Source organism: Gekko japonicus, unplaced genomic scaffold (genome assembly GCF_001447785.1).
Source record: "Gekko japonicus isolate JY-2015 unplaced genomic scaffold, Gekko_japonicus_V1.1 scaffold606, whole genome shotgun sequence".
NCBI lineage: Eukaryota > Metazoa > Chordata > Lepidosauria > Squamata > Gekkonidae > Gekko > Gekko japonicus.
In genome coordinates, this window is record NW_015172024.1 from 700,632 (window position 1) to 710,512 (window position 9,881).

Below are 9,881 nucleotides of genomic sequence, written 5' to 3' on the forward strand. Positions count from 1 at the left end.
CCAGGAGGTATTGGATCCCACAGGCCCATTTGCAACTGCACAGGGTCCATTTGGCTCCGTGGGTGAGCTAAAATATGCTCGCCACCCCAACAGGATCAGGGTGGCATGTTTACGTGAGCCTTCAGGACATGGTGGTCTGATCATGGAACAGCCGTAACCATAATTTGGTCCACTGTAACCCCCACCGCGAAGATCAAATTGAGCGTGTGCCCTACTCGGTGAGTGGGGGCCAAAACACATTGGGAGAGTCCTAGTGCCACCATGGACCACACTAGATCCATTGCCTGCATGGAGGTCATGTCATCGGCTGTTGTGCAGTGCGTTGAGTTAAATCAGTCTACTCTAGCTGAAGTCCAGTTGTGCCCTGCTAAGAGCTAACTGTAGCAAACCACGCTGACAGTCTTGTGGTTAACTATGTACAGTTTTATTTTACAATATATACAGCTCACCGTCAAAAGTGCTTCACAAGACACGCATACAAGAAGAAGGACTTGAATTCACATACTACATTCATATATATATATATTTATACAGTAATCAGCCAATCAGCTTCAATTTGTTTGCCTCTAAACCTTTGGTAAACATGTCTGCTATGTTTTCATCAGAAGTACAATGTGTTAGTGTAACCACCTTTCTTTGCACTCTCCTGTACATTTTGGTATCTAATATTGATATGTCTACTCCTTGTTTTTATTCCTTGAGAGTCAACCAACTGTTGTGCTGCTGTGTTATCACAGATTAAAGACATAGGCATAATACATGACATTTCTAAATCTTCTAACAACTGTTTTAACCATTCAAGTTGTACAACACATTCGTTTAAAGCTGAAAACTCTGCCTCGCAAGTGCTGGTTGAGACAAATCGTTAACTGATTACCACATCACAACCGATCCATAAACATATATTACATACCCTGTTGTGGATTTTCCACTTTCTTTGTCACCCCAGTTTGCATCACTGTAGGCAATCACTTGTTGTGAGTTATCTGTTTTTAACACCAGTTTACTCTTTCACATTTATCAAAAATAAAACATAGTGAATCAACAAAAATAAGAAGATAACACTTGCTTGTCCCAATTACTCTGCTAAACATATAAGGATCGGCTATACTCTGTTCAAATCCCAAATTTGTTAATTTATTTGTTAAACATTTGTTCCATAGACGCCTGCTCTGCTTTAATCCATATTGAGCTCTATTTTTAATACAAGGTTTTTGTTATCATGCTCAAATTCAGGTATTTGTTGCATATATAGTTCTTCATCAATTTCTGCATTTAGGTAAGCGGTTGTAAAATCGAAATGATGCACCTGCATTCCTTGTAAACCAGCTTTGGCTAAAGCAACATTTAAAGTTGGTGAAAATCCTCGTCATAATCTGCACCTTTTACCTGCAAAAACCCTTTTGCCACCAATCTGGCTTTCCTTTGTTGGGTAACAGACTTATTTATGATTTTATATCTGCTTACACAAGGTAACAAATGGACTGTGTAAATACCATGAGCCAAAGAAAGCTGTTTGCAATACCTATGGTGAAAGAGAGACAAGCTTCACATAGGGAAAGAAAAAAAAGCCTTCTATGTTAATGAAGCCAGCACATATTCAGCTCAAAGGATCATGGGAAGAAGAACCACATGTTCGCCATTGTGGAGCAGAACAACAACTAAGAGTTGAATATCCCCCATTGCTGAGAGACTGGATGTCATGTTCTACAACGGTTTGATTTGCATTCGAATGGCCATTTCCTGTTGAAGGTGCCTTGAGTAAGTGATAGCGATCTGCAGAACACAGGGATGTCCTGGAGAGGAAGCGGACCACATGGCCAAATGGAATTCCATGAGACAGAGTATAAAGTTTCAAATATCGCCCCACCCATAGTAGCCTGCCCCTTCCCACATGCAGCCAATAAGGGTAGTGTATGGGATGGACCTAAAGAAAGGTGAGACAACAAGCTGGCAAACGCCACCCACCTGGAGATTTCAACTATATAACGCAGAGCACGCTTTTAGTCTGGGCTGCTGGCTAGCCACACATCCTACCCCCCCATCTTTCCTTTAGTGAAGGCTCTTTGTGTGAATCTCTCTGAGGTGCGCAGCCAGAGACATTTGCACGCACATTAGCTAACTTGTTTTGGCAATGTGAATGGAGCAACTTAAACCTTAGGGACCTTTCCATCCCTTCCGATTACCACTGCAACAGACAAGACTTCTAGAACAGGTGAGCATAAATCGAATTATCTACCTTCCCAACTCCAAGTAACTAAGTAACTATTTTTGATATCTAATCTGTAATTCTAAAGGAACTTGTATGTATGAGGCTGTGAGACTGATCATTTTGTATGTATGCGACGTTGAAACCCTTCAGTAAAAAGAATCTTTGTTTTGGAAAAACACCCGTGTGGTCTCCATTACTGGAACTCTGAGTTCAGGCAAAACCCTGGTATAGCTGGCCCGCACTCACATTAAATATTTAGCCATCTGCCGTAGATAAGGCATTTGGGCTAACAGATTCCTTTCTGGTTCTCCATTTTGCAACAGTTTCAGTTTATAAAGCCATCTACAGTTTATCACATTTTTGCCTTCAGGCAATTCAGAAAAAGTAAACACATTGTTTTCACACAAAGAGTCATACTCCCCTTTCATAGCTTCTAACCATGTTTGTTTCTCATGTGAAGGCATTTCAATAACCTCTTGGTAACTCGCAGGTTCCTTTACATACACGTGATTTACAACACCTGTGTCATAACCATATCTCTGTGGTGGTATACCTCTATTGCTTCTGGTAGACCTCCTAGGGGTACTTTGTTCACTCTTAACACCCTCAGAGTGTACAGGTTGTGGAGATCTGGTCTCTACAGTTTCATTTTCAGACACATTTGTTAATGGTAATGCTGCCTGTGCAGGTATTTGATTTGTGTGTACCCTGTGCCAGTTTTGGCTTTCACAAAAATTCACTGACCTGCTGAAGCTAACATTGTCCTGCTCGTTTGCGAATCTATAGGCTTTCATGCCTGTCTGATAGCCTAAGAATATCAATTCTTTGAGCGAGCTCCTCCCTTTATCCTCTGATTCAGTGGCACATTCACCCAGGCTTTAGACCCAAACACTCTTAAATTATTTAGTTTTGGTGTTTTCCCATACAAAACCGCATAAGGAATATTGTCTATTGCCCTTGTCCACACTCTATTTACAACATAACAAGCTGCCTTCATGGCTTCTGCCCAGTATCGTATTTCCAACCCTGCACCTGCAAGCATTGCATACATAATGGTCTGTATTGTACAGCCTCTACGTTCCGCAACTCCATTTTATTGCGATGTACTGGGATTCACTATTCTGTGTTTAATGCCATGCTGCTGCAACCAGTTTTTAAATGGTAAAGACATGAACTCGCCTCCCATGTCTGTCTGAAAGGCTTTTAACACACCTATTTGATTTTTGACCTTTTTATACCAGTACTTCACTGTATTAAACATATCTGACTTATTTTTCAAAATAAACAGCCAAGAAAATCTTGAAAAATCATCTGTGAGAATCAAAACATATTTGTTATTACACAAACTCTGTGGAAAAGGACCTATCACATCAGCATGTACTAACTCTAAAGGTTCTTTGGACACCCTTTCGCTTTTCTTTGCAACTGGAAAAGCTTTTGATTTAACCTGTTTGCATATCTCACAGTCTAAGAAATTCCCACAATCTTTCACTCCCTCTTTGCCAGTAAGAGCTAAGGTTTTGTTAAGGCTAGAAAAACTGACATGCCCCATTCTCCGGTGTAGGAGATGTAAACATTCGTCATGGGGATTTATATATTGCCTGTCACCCCAGCAATAGCTGCTACATACGTGTTATTTAACACATAAACACCACTGTGTAACTTTGCTCTCGCAACCTCTCTCCCAGCTCGCATAATTTTACACATTTCATTTGCAAACTTTACCTTGAAACCTGCCCGGTCGAGGGCTAATACGCTCAATAAATTACACTCCAGGGAGGGAACACACAGGACATCCTGGAATGTGTATCTGAGAGCTGGAAAAGTGATTTCACCAATTCAAGAAACATCCGCACTCCTTCCATCGGCTAAGGTCATGTGCTGCTGCTGTGCTTGCTGCTTTTTGTCAAGTAGGCTTTCATCTCTGCAAAAATTTGTAAAGCTCCAGAATCTAAAATCCATCTTTCATGATTTTTATCTGCTTCTGCTACTACTAGAGATGCATTGTGGCATCTCGACAACATGTCAGAGCGCTCTGTAGATTTCTTCTTCCTCTGCTGCTCTGGGCAATCCTGCTTTAGATGAGTAGTTGATCCACAGACGAAACACTTTCGCACTTGCAAAGCCTTGAAATTTTCTCCACGCTGCTGCTCACTGCATGCTCTGCTGCCGGCCCCAGCTGCCTCCACCGTCCAGGAACTCTGCCAAGCTGTTGAGGAATGTGGTTCCCTCTGCTTGGTCTCGTGTTCCAGTAACTGACCAACAATATACTCCAGGCTTAATTGGTCTGCCTGCATGGACTCCAAAGAGGTGATTAGCATATCATAATCTGAAGATAGTGAGCTGAGGACGATATAAACACGGTCTTCAGCTGGCAGTTTTTCTCCTCTGTTCTAGTTGGTGAAAGTACTCTGTTAGTGTTTAAATGTTCTCTTAATGGTTCATCCGGCTTCTGAACTTTTTGATAAAGCTGACGCGTCAAGGCAATTAAAGTTCCTGTCGTGCGCTGGACATAAATAGTTTTTAAACTGTCCCAAGCTGCTTTTGATGTCTTTGCGCTGGTCATCTCCCACGGCCAAAATAATGTTTGCCAGAGCCTTTTCAACTTTGGGCAGATCCCCAACAGGGACTGGGTCTGGTGGATTCTCCACATAAAGCCAGAGACCCTCGCATATTAAGTAGTGTCTCATACGAAGCTCCCAAACATCATAACTTGTAGAAGTGAGTTTTTCCACACACTGGGTAGTTGGTACCTGAGCCATGCTGGATGCCTTCCGAAGCGACCAGTCGTTCTCCGGCTCCCTCGAGCTGATATCTGTTGTCTCCTTCGGTTCCTCTGCGCTGATACCAGGGGCTTGACCGAGCTAGTCATCGTCCTCCTCTTTAGAAAGAACAGCAGTCGACAGACTCTCAGCTCCCAGACCTCTCAGCAACTGCTTGGCTGAACAGCAACCAATACGGACGAACCGGTAGCACCAGCCAGGTAGCACTCAGGCTGGGTTCAGACTAGACGCAGGCTTGACTCACTCTGGGCCCATAACTCTGTCGCGCGGTGCGTTGAGTCAGTCCACTCTAGCTGAAGTCCAATTATTCCCTGCTAAGAGCTAACTGTAGCAAACCACGCTGACACAGTCTTGTGGTTAACTATGTACAGTTTTATTTTACAATATATACAGCTCACCGTCAAAGTGCTTCGCAAGACATGCATACAAGTACTTGCATTCACAGACTACATTCATATATATATATATACACACACACACACACAGTAATCAGCCAATCAGCTGCCTGCTGAGTCACTGTGGCAGTGCTTTGCCCAGCTCCTGTCTGAACCGGTTAATTCCGGTTCCTGTGGCTGTCAAACTAAGTGTCAGTTTAGATGGACATGATCACTTGTTCTGAAGCCTTATAAGTCAACATTGGACATTCAGTGGACATTGAAGTCACCCAAGACTAATAGTCTAGGGTGCTCCAGTGCCCAGCCTTATACAGTCTCCAGCAGGGATGGCAGGCTGCTAGCCAGTGCATTGGGTGGATGGTACACCAGCCAAACTCTCCCTAACTTCCCATACAAAGCTGGCACACTTTATGCCCGTGAGATTCGGCAGTGGAAACGCTCTGAAGGTGTAAACCTCCCGACTGAACAGAGCCACTCCCCCCTGCCCCTTGGTCCGGGATTGGTGAAGGACCGAGAACCCGGGAGGAGCTAACTGGGAGAGAGCTACAGTCTCCCCATCCCAGGTCTCGGTCACGCATGCCAGGTCCAGATCCTGTTCCAACAAGAAGTCATGGAGGGTCATGGTCTTATTATTTATGGACTTGGCATTGCACAACACCAATATCGGAGAGGGGTCAATAATCCTAGCCCCACAACCTACTACCTTCGGGATGGGACGCAGGCTGGAAGGGGACCGAGTCCTTCTACATCTCCGTTCCCTTCCCTTCCAATCTTGCCTGGTCCCACCGCTATACTTTCCCCTCCCCAGGAGCACTGGAATCCATTGGCTGGTCATCCCCCCACCAGCGGCCTTTGCTCGTTAGCCTTGGGCACTACTGAGCTACTGTCCAGTCGATGTTAGGTTGCCCGTCTCCTAAGCCTCCCACACCCACCCGCCAGGTAGTGATCAGCCACTCAGATGCAGTCAAACCCAAATTCACTAGTTATCAAATTACAATATATAAACCTCTGAATACAATCTAATGCAACCCTATCCACCCTGACCTCCCTTCTTGCTACTCCCTCCCCCATCAAAATTAGAACTATTCTATTCTAACTAACAATGAAGGGTGGGAAGACGCAATTCAATTAACTATTGTAACTAACTACTATAGCCTAACCTTCATATATAGACCTAGACCTAGCAGGTGGACTAGAGAACCACTTCCCTGTCTTAGCCACTGGATTGTTATCCTGTGCCCTATCCCAGCCGCCGTCACAGGATGGCAAATTAGGAGGAGTCCAGTTGCCTTCACGCTCCTCACTAGAGAGAATCTTGGCTCTATACCTTGTCTTGGATCTTCATTTCCTAGTTCAGAGCCATCTACCGGTAGTCCTTGTTCGGGGTCTGTTGGCCAGTCCAAACCGGCCAGAATTGTTAGTGTCTTACCGGACATGAGGCTTAACACTCGCCCCTCTGTCCACCACTCCAAGGGCCAGCTATCACCAGAGGGACCATCCCCACGTTGGGACTCTGTAGTTGGAACACCACACTGACCAAGCCCCTCAGTCAATCCAGTAATATCCTGCAGGGATAGAACTGCGGCCCAAGCCTCGGCACAAACCTCTCTGCTGTCGTCAGAGATGGAAAAGGCAGCCCCGCTTGCTAATGAGAAATTATGGTAAACTAGCTGAAGATACTATTCATTTATGTTTGAGGCTTGAAAGCTTCTTTAATGAGCATAGCAGAAGTTGGGTACCCACAAAGACACATGTTCCTGTAGTGCATGTTTGGAGTTGAAAAAAATGCTGCCAGTGAAAGAAAAAGAGGGTAGAGTTAAGAAAGAAAAAGAGGGAAGCTTCTGGGAGTTAAGGGGGAGGAGAAGGCTCAGATTATGCTATTTTCTTGGGGAGGCAAGAATTGCTTGTTGTGGCATTTTCTGTGCATTCTCATGCTCACATGTAAACATAGAGATATCAGAAAAATACCAAGCCTTCAGAAGTTGTTCTCCAAAGGAAGAAACAACTACTTCTGGAACTCAGAACATAAGAACATAAGAGAAGCCAATGTTGGATCAGGCCAATGGCCCATCCAGTCCAATACTCTGTCACACAGTGGCCAAAAATACCAGGTGCCATCAGGAGGTCCACCAGTGGGGCTGAGGAAAACTGAGGAATTTCACATTTATGAAAAGACTTGCCTCTATGCTCATGTATTTTTAAACTGTCACTGTGTATTCAAGCAGATCTACCACATTCAAGAGGGCTTATACTGAAAGCTAGGATTCTATCACATGTCTATGCAGAATGATTGTGCATTGCCTACAGTATGGTATTTAAGAATTTAAGTATGCTTAAGCCTAAATTTTTGAGGAGCTGCAGGGGCTCAAGTGGTTATGACGCTGAACTGCAGGCTGTGGAAGGTCGGTAGTTCAGCAGTTCCAAGACCTGAGTGTGCTGCATGACGGAGTGAGCTCCCGTCTCTAGTTCCAGCTCCTGCCAACCTAGCAGTTCGAAAGCAAGAAATTGCAAGTAGATAACTAGGTACCACTTCAGTTGGAAGGTAACAGCGTTCCGTGCGCCTTGGTGTTTAGTCATGCCGGCCACATGACAAAGACGGAAAGGTCTTTGGACAGCGCTGGCTCTTCGGCTTTGAAACGGAGATGAGCATCGCAACCCTAGAGTCGGATTCGACTGGCTTTCGAGCAAGGGAACCTTTACCTTTAAGCCTAAATCTGAAATGAAAGGTTTTCAAAACAATCAAATTCCGTATCAGATCATCCGCCCTGTAATGGTTGCATACTTCTGTATAAAGATAAAACACACCAGAAACAGCCATCATGCAAAACACCAATAAAATTTAGATAGCCAACAAAAAGGTTACACTGCATTCAAAATGTGATACAGATGATTCCTAAACAAGGAAACCCATCAAAGCTAGCCCAAACAGTTTTAAATGCACTTCTGGTGAAACACTCAGGCCCAATTTCAATCGTATCTTGAGTGGAAGGCAGTTCTATAGTTGTTCAGCAGCTACAAAGAACACACCATCCCCCTCCCCTAGTACTCAGGTTTGTCACCCAAATGGTATAATTCAAGGAATGCTCCCAAAAGACAGAATGTGACAGGACACAGACAAGTCAGCTTCTTGGAATAAATGCAGTTTTCATAAAGAAACAGATAAACATTATTTGGTACTTGCATAAAGAACCACCTAAAAGTAACTGAGTGGTGAAACCAAATATCTACAGTATCCCACCTGTACTGCTATAACTGGTAGAGTGCATTTACAGCTACTTATATCACAGCTCTCATAATGATTCTGACTGCTGTAGCAGAGCTTTCTACTCTTCTTTGCCAATCAGCTTCAAGAACTCTGATACCCAGTCGCAAGCAATGACTATGGAGGTTCTCAATAGGCTGCCACAACTCTGGTATGTGTCTTCTCAGGAAGGCCCAGAGCACCCACCCCGACCCCTTATCCACTCTTTCGGAGGCATCCGGCGCCCGCCCATGTCCCCTTGCGAAAAAGGTTTTTCCCCCCCCACGTCTCTGTGGATGCGCACAAGCACCCAATGGAGCATGCGTAGTCGTGGTGTACACAAAAAAATAACATCCAGTTTGCTGCACCGCACACCTTTTTGCGCGCGGGGTTGTCCTGCGATCAGCACCTCTCCCTTCCCATGGAACCTCCACGGTACCTCAACGGGAGGTCTGATCACTTTACCACGCGTTAGTTTGCCCCAGGGCAAACTGCCACGCTTCCCCTTTGCAGTTTCCTGCCCGTGTGACCGGGGCCTGAGTGGTGAAACCAAATACCTACAGTATCCCACCTGTACTGCTATAACTGGTAGAGTGCATTTACAGCTACTTATATCACAGCTCTCATAATGATTCTGACTGCTGTAGCAGAGCTTTCTACTCTTCTTTGCCAATCAGCTTCAAGTACTCTGATACCCAGTCGCCGCCCTGGGCCGCTTGAGTAGGGCGGGATATAAATCCCAAGTAAATAAATAAAAATAAGCAATGACTAGGGAGGCTTTCAATAGGCTGCCACAACTCTGGTATGTGTCTTCTCAGGAAGGCCCAGAGCACCCACCCCGACCCCTTATCCACTCTTTTCCAGTAGGGTGTATTTTATATGTGACTGAATGAGGTGTGAGGCAGAATAATAAATAAGTTTATTACAGAGATCGAGTAACAACTGGTTTTCAAATAATTTGTAGAATAATAAGAACAGTAAACATAGGTAAGCACACAAATAAAAGAACCCTAATGCGTAGACTATCCCTAGATGTCTCTTGGTGACTGGCTTCAAGCTGACTCACCCCTTCCTGGATGAGGGATCCCTCTGTCTGCAGCGGTCTCCCCTCAGCTCTGCACGCTAGGAGTGAACAACTTCCCACTTTGGGCGAGGCCTTTTATTCCTTCTTCTCAGGCACCACCACCTACTCCTGTACCGGTGCAAGTTTTCTCTCCAAATCTCATTAACCAATCACAGGATCCAAAGTG